This window comes from Myxocyprinus asiaticus, chromosome 30 (assembly GCF_019703515.2).
Source record: "Myxocyprinus asiaticus isolate MX2 ecotype Aquarium Trade chromosome 30, UBuf_Myxa_2, whole genome shotgun sequence".
Classification (NCBI taxonomy): domain Eukaryota; kingdom Metazoa; phylum Chordata; class Actinopteri; order Cypriniformes; family Catostomidae; genus Myxocyprinus; species Myxocyprinus asiaticus.
In genome coordinates this window covers 5,952,155-5,970,986 of record NC_059373.1, presented here as the reverse complement: position 1 = coordinate 5,970,986, position 18,832 = coordinate 5,952,155, and the positions used below count along the sequence as shown (strand labels likewise).

The window sequence follows — 18,832 nt, the reverse complement described above, 5'->3', positions numbered from 1 at the left end:
ATGATGCCTTAACTCATGCGGCTTGTTGAGGAGATGTCTGCTATTAATGTTTAAACCAGTCAGATTTATGATTTTCATCATGGTGACGATAACATTTGGGGGGAAATCCCTTAGACTTGCATTGAAGGAGGGACCCAAGCCATATCTAGCCCTCCTATTGTCTTGGGGTTATTTTAAACCCAGAACAGGTAAAGATACGTTATAAAACTGCATAGTTTTTGATGCTGGAACCAAATGGTCCTTTGTCAGGACCATCAAAACAAACTAAATAAATAAGAACATTTATTTTTTTATATATAATTGTTTTAGAGAAATAACGATTTAAAACAAATTGTTCCTTCCATTATGGGAAGAACCAGTTGTGACTTTTCACCTTCAGACCTCCTGGATGTTAAACAGCTTTTTATATATATATATATATATATATATATATATATATATATATATATATATATATATTTATTTATTTTTTTTTGTACATCTATTAATCAAATTTGACCTTAAAATTAAATTTGTATTTATTTCTTTTCAAATTTAGCCCCATCCCCTTAATATTCTGCTGCTTTTCCACCTGCTCCACTGGGTATCACTGCATCTTTCCTACAAATTCCATACTTCCCTCTGAAACAGGGTTTGTGCACACATGCACGTTCACACACACACAGCACACACAGTTTTTACAGTTTTGAACAGGTGTGTGCTTGTGTTACATATACATGTAAGATCATGTTAGTAAACTTATTTACTAACATGATCTTATATGATAGGCTAAAGGCCCTCCAAAGGGAAAGGACCTATTGCTTATAAATTTCTTCTAAAACGTTTAATGGCAGAACTATCTATTATGGCATGTTCCTAAACCCCTGTAACATGGCAACAAATAGTTTGATATTAGTGGGAGGGAATGGATTTGTAGCAATGGACATGCAAAGTGGGCCCTTTTGACTGCTGGAAAAGGCAATAGAGATCCATTTATCCGTGTGAATATGCATGTACTAAAATTGTAACTCTAAAATGAACTAGCATTTTCTACAAGCAAAATAAACCAGAAGTTGTTGTCATATAGCTAAGATATTATACAATGCCAAAATTCATTCAAATAAATGTAAATTGAGACACCCTTGGCCAATGTTTGGCAAGTTTTTAAACTGTTAAAATGTTACTCCATTAATATTCAGAATATAGCATTTATTACCCTATCATTATACACTTTTGTACCACATTGAAACAGATTTTCGTTAAAGGGGGTCATTAGTGCCTTTGTACACTAATAAAGAATTTATCTAATGGTTTTCATTACAGGTCAAAAGTGACCCAAAGGACAAAAGGAGGGTTTATATATTTACAATTTTGAACATATTACCTGTTCAAGACTGTATAAAAAAAAAAAAAAAGGTCTATTCAATGAAACAACTTGCGTAAGAACAGATTTACACAGAAATTATTTCTGCCAATGATTCATGAATAAGGCCCATTGTGTGCGTTTTGAAGGAATTTAAACCATTCCCTCAAAATGTAGGCCTAAACCGCAAATATTCCAAGCCTGTAATGTCATTCCAAATAATTCAGCACAATTCTCACCAACATAAAATTCAAAACTCAAGTTTCACATTGTTGAGCCACAAGTGTAACTACAGAGATGTCACAATGTGCATGACTGATAATGATGAAAGCAAAACTTCAGAAAAAGCATGAAAAACATTCATCATGCATTAACAAAACAATCTTATCTTCTAAAAATCACAATGCTGACTTTTGTAAGACTTATTGACAAGCTTGTGTCTCATACTCTTTCTGTTCCATGAAATCAAATTGTTTTTAGCCCAAAGCTGGGTGAGGTAAAAACACTGGTAAAACAGTGCACAGTAAGATATAAATGTTAGATAAAATACCCGTAGACCTGTATACTGTTGTAATTTGAAGATTTATTGCTACTCAACACGCGGGCCTCAAGCTATTTTTTTGTGGCTTGCATAAAGTTATCCTCATCACGGCAACTGCAATTAACCTTGTCAAACTAAGTAGAAATTCTGAATGATTTCAATCTTCTGTACTTTTATACAGCAATACCGTAAGATAATTTTAAGATAAACTTGTGTCGATCTGTCACATTTCGCAATATCAAGACTATTGATATATCTGTCTTCACTGTTGAACTTGCCACCTTCTCTAGCAAAGTTGACTTACAGTGCATCCGGAAAGTATTCACAGCGCTTCAATTTTTCCACATTTTGTTATGTTACAGCCTTATTCCACAATGGATTAAATTCATTATTTTCCTCAGAATTCTACAAACAATACCCCATAATGACAACATGAAAGAAGTTTGTTTGAAATCTTTGCAAATTTATAAAAAAAAAAAAAAAAAAAAAAAAAATAATAATAATAAATAAATAAATCACATGTACATAAGTATTCACAGTCTTTGCCATGACACTCATGACATTGAGCTCAGGTGCATCCTGTTTCCACTGATCATCCTTGAGATGTTTCTACAACTTGATTGGAGTCCACCTGTGGTAAATTCAGTTGATTGGACATGATTTGGAAAGGCACACACCTGTCTATATAAGGTCCCACAGTTAACAGTGCATGTCAGAGCACAAACCAAAGTTACATTCAACAATACCTGACAAGGGACAATAGAAAACATGAGGGCTTAAATACTAGACATGGGAGAACACATGACAAAGATGACCAATGAACAGACAGAACTGATAACAAGATAACAAGACAATGATCCAATGAAAACAAGACACATGAACATGGAGGGAAAACAGGACATCACATGACTAGGGAACCACATGACATGAACCAGGAACTAGAATTTTCAAAATATTGAAATACAAGAATCAACAAAGTACAAATGACATCTATGGGATTTAAAAAAAAATTGTCATAGCAACCCAAGTCAGGACAGTCTGAAGATCTGTGCTGAGTTGGAGGATCAAGTTTGAAAGCTCTAAGAGGAGTAACAGTTGATAGTTTAGATCTTGGTTTATGGATAAAAAAAAATAAAAAAATAAACCAAAACCAAGTCTGTAGAATAACAGTATCAGTGGCGAATTCTCAGGGCCAGCAAAGCCTTCTCTGCTGGCCTAACATGCCAAATAAATAAATATTTTTCATCCTTTCATTCTCAATCACCTTTTTGCCTATGTATTTTTAATCACTTTCCACTCTTAATTAATCTACAAACAAATAAAGAATTTATTCCTTGACGCTTCAAGCGAAGCGCGACAGCTGTTTCACAAATCACATGCCCACATTTTACAACTTCCTACCTGGAAAAGTGCAATGGAATGCATCTTGAAGTCAGAATTACAACTTGTAGGCTCGTGCAGAAATTCTCAACTTCGATTTTGCTGAGATGCAGGGGCATGATGTCACACAAACATGTCGACACTCAGGGAGATATACCAAGTGATAAGCATTCACTTTATTAAGTAATATCGATAAATGAGTTTGTTTCCACATTACATGATATTAAAGCTTGTTTAACAAATGCCTGCAGAAACAGGTGTATAAAACATGGTAAATTATAATCTCTTTTGTTAATCGTACACCTGTAGCACAAATGCTAGTACTGCAGCATTGTTTATCAGTTGGGTTGCTAGGAGACATCTCTAATGAGAGTCAAACCCCTGCTAAGCTAATGGGAGCATTGCAGTTTTGCTTCCTTAAACGTAATCTTCCGAATATCGGGGAATGGAATGCATTTATGGTCGGAGATATCAAGTAGGAATATCCCACATCCAATTTGAATGGAACACAGCATAACCGAGTACCCTGACAAAACTACATTTATTGCAAGCAACATTTAAATTGCAAATATTATTAGATAGATTTTTCCAGGTATTATAGACCTCCTTGGTTGATTCATATGAAAGATTATGATTTTCCATTCTAATGATGTCAAAATAATCTCTAATAAGAATATTTTTTACTCTCAACCCCGAACATTCAAATTGCAGCTACAGTACACAAATTTCATTGCAATGTTAGTCAGCATTCCAGATTCAAACTCTGGGTTTTAGGTCTTTGTAGAAGCCTGGATGTGAATCAGTGATTAAAGATCATCACCTTTTGTTCCTCTGTCGAAAAAACAAAACAAAAAAATGGCATAGTTCCAGATGCATCAGAAAATAATTCTACAATATATCATAACAAGCACACTACTGCATGTCAAAGCAAACTGGTTTTTCAAGACAGCCTTTTGACATTCACTCATATCCAATATGAGTGTTCACATTCTTGTCATTTACAGTGCCAAACAACTTTTTCATTACCCTTTGTACTTGTATGTAAGAACTTGTTTGTGTGAATGTGTATGCATGGAATAGTCATTTATGTACAAAAAATATTGAGAACTTGGTCTCTTGGCACGTTTATGGAAAAGCAGTGGAACTGTTAAGCAGATTTAGTTTGATTTGCAGAAGACAGCTATTGTTCTTGACACATTTTTTAGAAACTTTTCAAAAAAATGTTTTGTAGTAATTGTATAGTCAGATATACATTGTCATATATATATATATATATATGTTATCAATAATATTTATTCATGATTTACTTTTTTTTGTGTGTGTGTGTTTTGGTCAAATAATGAATATAAAGGGATAGTTCCTTACAAAAAATGACAATTCTCTGCTTCTTTAGTCATCGTTAAGCCAGCTCAAACCTGAATGACTTACAAATCTTTTCTTTTGCAGAAAACAAGGAAGACATTTTGAAGGATGCATAATGTGTTTATATTTATACAATACAAGTCAGTAGACACTTATGTCTGGTTTTTCTTTACTTTTAGTGACCGGATCCTGTCCCTTGATTAGTTTCTTTCTATTTTTAGCTTGGGTCTTTGTGGCAGCGGGGGAGTGGTCAAGCGTCGGTCCGGAGAGAGAGAAAGTGGTAAGGGCACTTGCACCTGAGCTAGATTATGTGTAACACCTATCTCTAATTCCAGTAAGCATGGGGGGAGCGGCATATAAGCAGCCACGCCACCAGCAGAGAGGGAGAGAGAGTCTGGCACAAGGAAGGCCACGGTGCTCCTGAAGTTGCTACGTTTGATCTGTTATGTTTGTGAAGCTGATGTGCTTAAGTTGCTACGTGCCTGTGAAGCTATTGAGTTTGTGAAGTTGTAAAGTATTGAAGTGGCCGATTAAAAGTCCTGCCTGAGCCTGGAAAAACCTGCTTCCCTGTGTTCTCCTTCCCTTCTGTCTGTGAGCTGTTTTAGTCTTGTTTTTGTTCTTTTGGTCTCATGTGTGGGTTATGTTCTTCATTTGCATTGTCTTGTGCTTTTGTCTGCTATTTGATTGCCCTCACTTGCACTCCTTGTTTGCTTCCCTGATTTCCCTCCCTTTATTTTACCTCTGTTAGTTCTGTTTTTGTTTGTCCGATATGTTGGATTGTTTTGCAGTGACTTTCTGAAAGTTTTGAAGATTGTTTCATTGATTTCTGTTGCTGTCCTCTTTGCTTCTGTTTGTTTAGGTTTTTGTTTCTTAGTTTTGTTTGCCAGCAAATTTGCTAGGTCTGGGCTTTTTTTTTTTTTTTAGTTTTAAGTTTTAAAGGGATAGTTTTTATTTTTGGGTGAACTCTCATAATTTAAAATGCAACTCACAGCATAACTTTGAATTGATGGCTAAATTAGGTATATGCCTTACTGAATAGATGAGTCTTTAGTCTATACTTAAACTGAGAGAGTGTGTCTGAGTCCCGAACAGTGTTAGGAAGACTATTCCATAGTTTAGGAGCCAATTAGGAAAAGGATCTACCTCCTTTTGTGAATTTTGATATTCTAGGTACCATTAGCAGGCCAGAATTTTGCGATTGTAACAAGTGTGATGGAATATAGCATAATAGGTCACTTAAGTACTGTGGCGTTAGACTATTCAAAGCTTTGTATGTAGTTAACAGAATTTTAAAATGAATTTGAAATTTAACAGGTAGCCAATGTAACAATGATAAAATGGGGCTAATATGATCATATTTCTTGGTTCTAGTCAGCACTCTGGCTGCTGCATGTTAAACCAATTGAAGTTTATTTATTGAACTTTCAGGACATCCTCCCAGTAATGCATTACAATAATCTAGTCTTGAGGTCATGAATGCATTAATGAGTTTTTCAGCATCAGCAACATAGAGCATGTGTCATACTTAGCAATATTTCTGAGTTGGAAGATTGCGGTTCTACAAACATTGGAAATGTGACTTTCAAAGGACATATTGGTATCAAATATAACACCTAATTCCTAAGTATAAATAAGATCAATATTTTAAGTCCTTTGTTTGTGTTCTGCAGGAGAAAGTCCTACAAGTTTGAGAGGACATAAGGGGAGTAAATGATGAGATAATATTAATTCCCTATCTGTCACTCACTCGACGTTGGTGTCGATGTAGTGACACTAGGGGTCACTCTTGGGAGCCCGAGACACCTCTGGTCTTTGATAAAAGGCCAATGAAAATTGGTGAGTGGTATTTGCATGCCACTCCCCCGAACATACGGGTATAAAAGGAGCTGGTATGCAACCACTCATTCAGATTTTCTCTTCGGAGCCGAACGGTCATGCTCATTGAGCTGAATAGCACTGTTCATTCACCTCTGCTGGATCTGACGGCGCATTTCAGCGGCTTCTCCCTCTGCACTGGTGCACTGCAGAGAACACCCCTGGGCGCTTCGGCAGAAAAACTAGAGAGTATATTTTCTAAAAGAGCGTTTTTCCCCTCTAAAAGAGTATATTTCTCTAAAAGAGCACACACATGGAACGTCTTTTTAAAGATGCGTCTTTCTAAAGATGCCTTTCCGTTCGTGTGTTATTCCTGGTTGCGGTCATTTTCTCTCAACTTCGGATGGTCATGATCGCTGTCTTTCGTGTCTGGGCGCGACCCACATGGAGGCAGCGTTTATGAATGGTTCATGTTCTCACTGCGAGAACATGACCATGGCAACGTTGCGGTCGCGGCTTGCTTTCGTAAGGAAGCAAGCCACCTCAGCGGCTCCCTGCCTTGGTCCTCCTACCTACGGGTTTGAGGTCAGTGTGGCTGGCGCTGGGGGCGATTTGGGGACCTCAATGGGATCGCCTCCGCCGGGTATCCCCCCGCGGACCTCCCATTCCCCAGCATGCTCGTCTGCCCCAATCGGGCTTCCGGATGAGTTCGCCGGCTCGTCGCACGGCGAGTCTGGCTTCTTGTTCGAGGCCCGCGAAGATGATGAGCTCTCGAGTGCAGCATCGGAGAGCGGGCTTGTCCAGTCGGACGCAGAAGCCTCAGCTGGGCTTCCCCCTTCAGGGGCGGTCGCCCAGTTACAGGCCGATGCCGAAATGATGGACATGCTTTCCCGGGCGGCCGCGAGTGTCGGGCTAGAGTGGAACCCTCCGCTCCCCCCTGAACCCTCACGGCTTTATGATTGGTTTCAGGGCTCGTGGCGCCGCTCAGACCAACCACGCCCCGCTCCAGTGCCATTCTTCCTGGAGGTGCATGAGGAGCTGACGAAGTCGTGGGAGGCACCTTTTACTGCCCGACACCGACTCCGCAGTTCCCCCGCTCTCACTACCCTCGATGGCGGGGCGGCCAGGGGCTATACGGCGATTCCCCCAGTGGATAAGGCTCTCGCAGTGCACTTATGCCCGCAGAGTGCCGCCACCTGGCGTGGACGCCCTAATCTCCCCTCCAAGCCCTGTAGGCTCATGTCGTCCCTGACGGCCAAGGCCTACAGCGCTGCTGGACAAGCCACCTCTGCCCTGCACGCCATGGCTCTCCTGCAGGTCCACCAAGCCAAGGCACTGAAAGAACTGCGCGAGGGTAGTTCCGCCCCAGATTTGATGCAGGAACTGCGCTCGGCGACCGACCTCGCCCTCCGGGCAACGAAGGTCACGGCGTGGTCTCTCGGGCGGACGATGGCCACACTAGTGGTCCAGGAGCACCACCTGTGGCTCAACCTGGTCGAGATGGGCGAGGCCGACAAGACACGGTCCCTTGCTGCCCCCATTTCCCAGGCGGGCCTATTCGGCAACACCGTTGAGGACTTTGCCCAGCAGTTCTCGAAGGTAAAGCAGCAGACGGAGGCAATCCGGCACATCCTGCCCCGGCGCGGCTCAAAACCCCGCACCCCGTCTGCTCGTCGCCAAGGGCGTCCCCCTGCGGTGACTGCACCGGCTCCGCCACAGCCCGCCCCTCCGGCCCGGCCCCGGCGTGGAGCCCACCGCAGGAAGCCGACGCCACCCGTCTCACAGCCGGCACCGAAGAGCCCACGGAGATCTTCGAAGCGCCCCTGAGATGGGCAACCCAGGGACGAGGGAACCCACTCACCTGGAGCTGGTAGAAAGACCACTCCATCCCCTGGTGGAGGGCCGGGTGGAAAATCTTTTGTTGCCTTTTTGTTTGATTTCGCCGCACGCCCAAGTGGCTGCGGTACCCAACAGTTCAACAAAAAAGCGGCTTCCTTCCTCCCTGGGTCACATACCCGGTGTGTACAGTCATCACCACGACTACCGTCCACGGGCTTTATCTTGCAGGATTGGTGCTCCAGCGGTGCCCTTTCCACCCCTGAGCGCCCAGCTGTGGCACAAATCCACCCCCGATGTGACAGCCTCCACGGGTCATGAGGACAGGCCTCTTCCTCCCCCGTCCCAGGCTGTTCCGGGGGTGGTCACAAGGAGCCAGGTAAGTGCTTCAATGTCCCTAGACTCAGCACGGCCATGACATGCTGTGGCACCTCGTGCTCCGCCCCGCCGCGAGGCCCCACCTGCCGGTACGTCCGATGACGTTGTCCCCTTGGTCCCCCTCGCACGGAATTTGGACGCATGGCTTGCGCTTCCCAATCCATCGCTGTTGTTGATCCGGACTGTCCGACTCAGCTACACGATTCAGTTCGCCAGGCGCCCGCCCAGGTTCAGCGGTATTCACTTCACCTTCATCAAGGGCGAAAACGCTGTTACCCTGTGCGCGGAAATCGCTACCCTCCTACGGAAGGGCGCGATAGAACCTGTCCCTCCAGCCGAGATGAAGAAAGGGTTTTACAGCCCCTACTTCATCGTACCAAAGAAAGGCGGTGGGTTGCGGCCAATCTTGGATCTGCGAGTACTGAGGTACAGGTGTTCCCCTAGAACTGGTCTCCAGGCACGTCGTGGTCACGACAGACGCCTCCAAAATGGGCTGGGGCGCTGTTTGCAACAGGCACGCAGCCACCGGGCTCTGGACGGGTCCGCGGCTGCGTTGGCACATCAACTGCCTCGAGTTACTGGCAATTCTGCTCGCCCTGCGGAGGTTCCGGCCGTTGATCCAGGGCAAGCACGTGCTAGTTCGGACAGACAGCACGGCAGCGGTAGCATATGTCAACCGCCAAGGCGGTCTGCGCTCCCGCTGTATGTCACAACTCGCCCGCCGTCTCCTCCTCCGGAGTCAGCAGCACCTCAAGTTGCTGCGAGCCACTCATATCCCGGGCAACCTCAACGCTACAGCGGACGCGCTGTCACGGCAGGTTTCCCGCAGGGGAGAGTGGAGACTCCATCCCCAGGTGGTCCAGCTGATTTGGAGTCGATTCGGTCAGGCACAGGTGGACCTGTTCACCTCCCAAGAATCCTCCCACTGCCCGCTCTGGTACGCCCTCACCGAGGTTCCCCTCGGCATAGACGCGCTGGCACACAGCTGGCCCCCTGGCATTCGCAAATACGCGTTTCCCCCAGTGAGCCTACTTGCACAGACTCTGTGCAAGGTCAGGGAGGACGAGGAGCAGGTCATCCTGGTAGCACCCTACTGGCCCACCCAGACATGGTTCTCGGACCTCACGCTCCTCGCGACAGCTCCCCCCGGCAAATTCCCCTGAGGAAGGACCTTCTTTCTCAGGGACGGGGCAACCTCTGGCACCCGCGCCCAGACCTCTGGAATCTCCATGTCTGGTCCCTGGACGGGACGTGGAAGACCTAGGTGGCCTACCACCCGCGGTGGTAGACACGATCACTCAGGCTAGGGCCCCCTCTACGAGGCGCCTGTATGCCTTGAAGTGGCGTCTGTTCGCTAAGTGGTGTTCTTCTCGACACGAAGACCCCCAGAGATGCGCAGTTGGATCAGTGCTTTCCTTCCTGCAGGAGAGGTTGGAAGGAAGGCTGTCCCCTTCCACCTTGAAGGTGTTCATTGCTGCCATAGCAGCACACCACGACGCAGTTGACGGTAAGTCCTTAGGGAAGCACGACCTGATCATCTGGTTCCTAAGAGGCACTAGGAGGCTGAATCCCTACAGACCGCCCCTCGTTCCCTCATGGGATCTCTCCGTAGTTCTTCAGGGCCTACAGAGAGCCCGCTTTGAGCCTTTGCAGTCAGTCGAGCTTAAGGCACTCTCCCTGAAGACTGCCCTCCTGACTGCGCTCACTTCCATCAAGAGGGTAGGTGACCTGCAAGCGTTCTCTGTCAGCGAAACGTGCCTGGAGTTCGGTCCGGGCTATTCTCGCGTGATGCTGAGACCCCGCCCGGGCTATGTGACCAAGGTTCCCACCACTCCTTTTAGGGACCAGGTGGTGAACCTGCAAGCGCTGCCCCAGGAGGAGGCAGACCCAGCCCTGGCGTTGATGTGTCCGGTGTGCGCTTTGCGCATCTATTTGGATCGCACGCAGAGCTTTAGACTCTCTGAGCAGCTCTTTGTCTGCTTTGGTGCACAGCGGAAAGGAAGCGCTGTCTCCAAGCAGAGGATCGCCCACTGGTTTGTTGATGCCATATCTATGGCATATCTCGCCCAAGACATGCCGCCCCCGGTAGGGCTACTAGCCCATTCTACCCGTGGTGTAGACAAGAATGACCTGTGTAGACGTCCACACCCAAAAGAACCTGTTTATGGAGACCTAACAAGCCAACACTTATCAGTTTTTCCATTTCACGTTTGATGCACCATTTATGCAGGTAGAGCTTTGTGGAATGGCTACTAAACAATAATAAATGGAATCACGGATGGATTTAGATCATGCCTCAGTGAACTTAAAACATTTAAGCCAAAACAAAATAAACAACAAAGTTTGAACAAATCCTTAACCCTTAGTATTTATAGTGTAACTTGTCCCAACAGACATGAATGATGCCTTAACTCATGCGGCTTGTTGAGGAGATGTCTGCTATTAATGTTTTAACCAGTCAGATTTATGATTTTCATCATGGTGACGATAACATTTGGGGGGAAATCCCTTAGACTTGCATTGAAGGAGGGACCCAAGCCATATCTAGCCCTCCTATTGTCTTGGGGTCATTTTAAACGCAGAACAGGTAAAGATACGTTATAAAACTGCATAGTTTTTGATGCTGGAACCAAATGGTCCTTTGTCAGGACCATCAAAACAAACTAAATAAATAAGAACATTTATTTTTTTATATATAATTGTTTTAGAGAAATAACGATTTAAAACAAATTGTTCCTTCCATTATGGGAAGAACCAGTTGTGACTTTTCACCTTCAGACCTTCTGGATGTTAAACAGCTTTATATATATATATATATATATATATATATATATATTTTTTTTTTTTTTTTTGTACATCTATTAATCAAATTTGACCTTAAAATTAAATTTGTATTTATTTCTTTTCAAATTTAGCCCCATCCCCTTAATATTCTGCTGCTTTTCCACCTGCTCCACTGGGTATCACTGCATCTTTCCTACAAATTCCATACTTCCCTCTGAAACTGCCCTTTGTGCACACATGCACGTTCACACACACAAGCACACACAGTTTTTTTACAGTTTTGAACAGGTTTGTGCTTGTGTTACATGTACATGTAAGAACATTTTAGTAAACTTATTTACTAACATGATCTTATATGATAGGCTAAAGGCCCTCCTAAGGGAAAGGACCTATTGCTTATAAATTTCTTCTAAAACGTTTAATGGCAGAACTATCTATTATGGCATGTTCCTAAACCCCTGTAACATGGCAACAAATAGTTTGATATTAGTGGGAGGGAATGGATTTGTAGCAATGGACATGCAAAGTGGGCCCTTTTGACTGCTGGAAAAGGCAATAGAGATCCATTTATCCGTGTGAATATGCATGTACTAAAATTGTAACTCTAAAATGAACTAGCATTTTCTACAAGCAAAATAAACCAGAAGTTGTTGTCATATAGCTAAGATATTATACAATGCCAAAATTCATTCAAATAAATGTAAATTGAGACACCCTTGGCCAATGTTTGGCAAGTTTTTAAACTGTTAAAATGTTACTCCATTAATATTCAGAATATAGCATTTATTACCCTATCATTATACACTTTTGTACCACATTGAAACAGATTTTCGTTAAAGGGGGTCATTAGTGCCTTTGTACACTAATAAAGAATTTATCTAATGGTTTTCATTACAGGTCAAAAGTGACCCAAAGGACAAAAGGAGGGTTTATATATTTACAATTTTGAACATATTACCTGTTCAAAACTGTAAAAAAAAAAAAAAAAGAAAAAAAAAAAAAAGGTCTATTCAATGCAACAACTTGCGTGAGAACAGATTTACATAGAAATTCTTTCTGCCCATGATTCATGAATAAGGCCCATTGTGTGCGTTTTGAAGGAATTTAAACCATTCCCTCAAAATGTAATCCCTCACTGTCAGCAAAGCAAACTCATGAGATGTGTAACTATTTGTTTTAACATCTTGACGTTGACCTTATCTTTCCAATCTCTACTTTACAAGATTTATGCATTCCATCCATTTGAACTGAGTAATCTGTACTAAAATAAAATAAAAACTAAATAGTTAACATTTTATTAATTACATTTTGTTAAACATTACACAATTTAATTTGATGGAATTTTGATATGCAATTGAAATACGTAAATATTAAAAATAGGCTAAAATAGATATTATGTTGAGTGTAGGCCTAAACCGTAAATATTCCAGGCCTGGAATGTCATTCCAAATAATTCAGCACAATTCTCACCAACATAAAATTCAAAACTCAAGTTTCACATTGTTGAGCCACAAGTGTAACTACAGAGATGTCACAATGTGCATGACTGATAATGATGAAAGCAAAACTTCAGAAAAAGCATGAAAAACATTCATCATGCATTAACAAAACAATCTTATCTTCTAAAAATCACAATGCTGACTTTTGTAAGACTTACTGACAAGCATGTGTCTCATACTCCTTCTGTTCCATGAAATCAAATTGTTTTTAGCCCAAAGCTGGGTGAGGCAAAAACACTGGTAAAACAGTGCACAGTAAGATTTAAATAAAATATTTTTAAATTGAAATAAAATACCTGTAGACTTGAGGCTGTAATTGGTACCAAAGGTGCTTCAACAAAATATTGAGCAAAGGCTGTGAATACTTATGTACATGTGATTTGTTTTTCTTTTTTTTTTCTTTTTTTTTTTATATATTTGCAAAGATTTCAAACAAACTTCTTTCACGTTGTCATTATGGGGTATTGTTTGTAGAATTTTGAGGAAAATAATGATTTTAATCCATTTTTGGAATAAGGCTGTAACATAAAAAAATGTTGAAAAAGTGAAGCACCGTGAATACTTTCCGGATGCACTGAATCGACTGTGGATGACCTGGTATCCTATTATAACGATGGACTTCATGAGATCTTAGACGTTTTTGCCCCTTTGAAAACCCGGACTGTTTCTTTTACTCACTCTGCTCCTCGGTATACTCCTGAATTACGCCAGCTTAAAACTAAAGGCCATCGGCTAGAGCGTTTGTATGCCAAAACTGGTCTTACAGTTCATAAAGAATTGTATGCTGATCATATGCAACATTAAAGAAAATATTCACAAGCAAATACTTTTAAATAATGATGGTTGTGGCCCTGTCTGACTCACTTTCTGCATTTTCTATCTTTAAAATTCCAACTGTTGATGAGATATCCTCTATTATTCGGAAATTCAAACCCACCACCTGTCAACTTGATCCTCTTCCAACGTATTTAGTTAAAGCATGTTTACCTTCTCTGTCTTCTTTAATCACTGAGATCGTTCATTCTTCACTGTCTTCTGGCTTGGTTCCTATATCATTCAAAACTGCTTCAGTAACTCCAATACTCAAGAAACCAGGGGAAGATCCTACTAATTTTTATCATTTTTGTCCTATTTCTAATTTACCATTTATTTACAACATTTTGGAAAGGAGTGTTGCAGTTCAGATTTATGATTATCTTTCAGCTGATAATTTGTTTGAACAATTTCAATCGGGTTTCCGTCCACATCATAGTATGGAAACTGCTCTTGTCAAAATTACTACTGATCTGCTGTTGGCTGCAGATTCTGGTCAGCTGTCAGTTCATACAACTCAAAAATTTTAGATCTAAATCATCACAAGTTATCACTGGCATTCCACAAGGCTCAGTTTTGGGCACTCTTCTATTTATTATTTATTTACTGCCGCTTGGTCATATATTTAGGAAACATGGTGTCAATTTTCACTGCTATGCCGATGACACCCAGCTCTACCTGTCTTCCAAGCACACTTCTTCCCTTCCTCCGCCCTCTCTGTCAAGCTGTTTATCTGGAATTAAAAACTGGTTCTCATCTAATTTTCTCAAATTAAATTGTGGTAAAACCGAAATTCTCCTTATAGGCACCAAATCTAATTTGGCAAAAACTGATTGTTTTTCTGTGACTATCAATCAGTCCACTGCTTCTGTTTCACCACAGGCTAAGAGTCTGGGTGTCGTCCTTGATAACACCTTATCCTTTGAAGCCCATGTTAATAATATAACTCGCTCTGCATACTTTCATTTACGTAATATTATTCGTCTTCATCCCTCTCTCACATTGAACAGCACTGGCATTCTCATTCATGCACTGGTTACATCACGTATTGATTACTGCAATGCTCTCCTCTCTGGTCTTCCTTCCAAACTTCTTCATAAACTTCAGCTGGTCCAGAACTCAGCTGCACGAATCATTTCTAGAACCCCCTCTATTGAACACATTTCACCTGTTCTTCAACATTTGCATTGGCTTCCGGTTAAGTACCGAATTGATTTCAAAATCTTGCTTCTTACCTACAAGGCCTTAAATAATCTTACTCATTCATACCTCTCTGATCTTTTTCATATCTATACACCTACTCGTACCCTCAGATCTTCCTCGTCAACTCTTCTTGTCATACCACGTATTCATCTGAACACTATGGGGTCTAGAGCCTTTAGTTATACTGCCCCTCAGTTATGTAACAGTGAAAGTCTTCATACTTTTAAATCTCATCTTAAAACTCACCTTTTTATACAGGCTTTTTTATGACTGTGCATTTATTGAGTTCATACTTTGTATCTTCCAGTGTTTTATTGTATATCATAGTATTGTTTGCTTAATGTTGTTATTGTTGATGCTTTCAAGGATGACTTTTTTGTGTTCTGTTTGTAAAGTGACCTTGATTGTTGTGAAAGGCGCCTATAAATAAAATGTATTATTTATTATTATTATTATTATTATTATTGTTATTACCGTAAATTCTGCGGTATGTCTGCAACGTGATTTAAAAACTCAGACACTGAGCAGAAAACTATAATCTACTCTGCAAACTATGTCACAGATAAATGGTCCAGTGTAGACTGTTTTGATTATTATAAGGGAGTGTCTCTTTGCACCCCAGTGTAAATAGCATCTGCCACACAGAGCAGCTATTTGCACCCCAAAAGTCTGGTGAAATGACAGGAATATATGACAAACTAAACGTTAAGTATCACTGCAGTGGTGTGGGCTGTAAAGATGGTGTGTGAATGCGTACTGTTGTCTTAGTGACCATGGTTCAAATCCGCTTTTTGTCACTCTTTTCCCCATCCAATTTCCTGTTTCCACTCTTAATATTTCCTTTAATACTACTAAAATAATAGATAAAAAATAATATAAATGATGATTTCATCACAGTGATTTGGTCACAGTGAATGTCTTGGAGTGCAGAGAAGGGTTTGATCCAGAGGCGAGGTCTGTCAGTCGCACTCGTTCCCGCGGCTCAGCATCGATTGGTGTGTCGATCACTGTATTAGCCTACTAATATTGTAGTAACCATGTTTTTGGCAAAAAGAATAGTTTCAATGCAGTCAACTATAGTGTTAGTACAGAAACTTGGTGGTTATATAGTAACCATGGTTAATTTTGTGGTTACTGTAAATTTAAAAACATACCATGGTGAAACCATGTTTTACTACAGTAAAACCAAAGTTATTTTTTTACTAAGGATAGGTTTAGGGGAAGGGGTTAATGTAGTGTGTCTGTGGGACTCTAAATAAACACACTGCAGTGATGCTCATACTCTATGTTAGTATTTAAATATGGGTGCAAATAGTATCTGACACAATTTGTAAATAACCCTGGTGCAAATAATAGGGTTTAGGTGCAAATAATATCTGCCACCATTTGCACTGGGGTGTAAATAGCATATACCAATATTTGCACCAGGGTGAAAAAAGCAGCTGCCTAATTATATTGTGAGCGATTCAGGCCAGAAACATTTTATGCACATATGAAAACACAGAGGTGATCCAACTCACATAGCCAAAGAGAGAGCCCGGCTGGGAAGCTGTTTGTGTGTTTGAGCTGAAGCTTCACCGTTGCACTTTAAGCGAACATGTTTATTTTCTGTTAATAAAAAGTGACATTCCTGAGTTGGAATGGCTGTGTCCCGGTTCCTCCTTTTGACCCAAATACGAATGTTTTACTACATTTTCATTTTAGGAAACAAAGGTTTGCAAGATTTATGTACAAACACTAGTTTGTCATAATGACTGCTTGCCAAATGTTGGCTATAAATGCAGTACACTTGAAACAAGTCACAGAACAAAGCAATAATTAGTGATCTATCTGAATCATCATTGCAAAAGGAGTGGTGGATGATTGATTCTCCCATATATAGCCTGTAGCCTATGATTTGAAATGAAGTGCCTATAATTGTCACGTAACTAAAGCTTTGTTATGGGTAAAAAGAAAAGAAAGGATACCGTTCATCATGCGCATGCCGAGGCCAGTTATGTTCGTAAACCTGTGTATACATGCATGATGGATGAAGTTGAGCTATAATCACACCTTTTACAATCGTACTGGGATTATTACCGCTGTCTTTTATATCAGTCTCCGTGTTGTTAACCTGTCACGTTCATTTGGAGTGCCACACACGTGCAGCTGATCAGATCAAGTGCTGTGAATTATTTTTCTCTTCCTTATTCAGCCTTTGGTAGATTTACAACATATTTAACTAAAGTGTTTGCAATGTTTTTATACAAAATCTCGATTTTGATTAAAAATAAAAACACACGTCAAAATGCAAATTCGAATGAATAAAAAAAAAAAAAAAAAAAATCTGAAAAAAATGCCCAGCTCTATGTGATACGTGCCTTTCAAACTGACCTTTCACACTCCCATGCGTCAAACACTCCGTCAGAGCTGTCCCTAGTGTGTAAGCACCCTAAAGGTATCACAAAGCAGTCGTAGTGTGCATGTGTCGAACGTGAGCTTGCAGTCAAAACAGTACACTTTGAAAGGCTAATCACTCGACCCTGCGTGAAACGAAGTGGCACTTGGAAAAACTATGAACACTGTGTGCCGGTAACAAACCTTAGAACTTAAGAGGGGCAATAGTTATCTGTAATTTGGCGCCATTAAGCCACAAGTGTTTTTATTCAGGTAAGTAGCTATAAACATATATAAATACAGTACATATTCATGCTATTGTACACTTTTTAATTCACTTGCTGGTGTACAACCTATAGACAACATGCAGTTCGGTTCTGCCAATTTGGTGACAACAAGAAACTATTAAACGTCTAAAAATGAAGCAAATTTATTGCCTGTGCAAGAAGAAAGCTGCTCTTGAGAAAGTATAAAGAACATCTATGAATAATTTACACTAATTTACTGTACCTTAATCATACCTGGAAACAACAGTGGCAAAAGACAATGAACAAACAAAGCCATGATATTTGGCTTTGATATTTAGCAGCATCTTTTGAGGTATGGCAGCGTGGTAGGTGCTATCATAATGACACAGAATGCCGAATGCTCTTGTGGCATTTACAAAAGCTTTGCATGACAAATGTGAACATGTTAGATTATCTTCTCTGAACACCTGAATTTTGATCTCCAAATAGAGTTGCATCATCGTGTCAAACTCAAAGCCGCCACTGTGGGCACCCATACAATGGTTATAAGCGGTTTTCTCAAAGTAGTGGTACCAGTTTCCATATTGGTCAGCACCAGACCCAAACGCAGAAACCTGGATGAAAGAGAAAGCAAAAAAGTCAATTTATACAATAAAATGTTAAGAATGAGAAGGGTGGTTGTTGGAAAAGGGGTGAAATTTACCTGGTCACAGATGTGAAGGGCAAATATAATTGCGAGGAAGCCAGTGGATGGATATCTGCCACGTTTCAGCAACCATATCTCATGGACATATTTATAAAGGTAGGGTGTAGAATCATCACCTGATAAAAATCACACAGATTATATTACCTTTATCCCTCTGGTGCTATCAGAAGTGCCAGAGGGATCTTCGAGACATGAGTTCTATTCCTACTGAAACCAGGAAGTACTGTAATCACATCAATGTAAACAATGGTGAGGGCACTTGAGAAGTGGCATTTTTGCTCTAAAATTACATTTGAACTCCACTGACGGTTAGGTTTAGAGCATATGGTTAAACAAATATGCATTCATGTTGACTGTATAACATCATGATGGCGCCGCGGATTTCTGCCTTGGTGTGGAGCGCTCCTATTGTTTTGTTGTTTTTGTTTGTTTGTCCTGTGTTTAGTAATCTTTTTCCAGTCAGTTTTACCAGAGACGAACTGCTCAACATTCGACAGCATATACCAGACAATCTTTTCCCAGTTTTCGAATATTCAGACGTTTTGCTGG

General features: G+C 41.2%; 1 pseudogene; it reads right to left on the bottom strand.

Annotated features, from left to right (window-relative positions):
- LOC127421624 (CMP-N-acetylneuraminate-beta-galactosamide-alpha-2,3-sialyltransferase 1-like) overlaps positions 1 to 18,832 on the bottom strand; it is a 44,564-nt pseudogene that overhangs the window by 13,873 nt on the left and 11,859 nt on the right.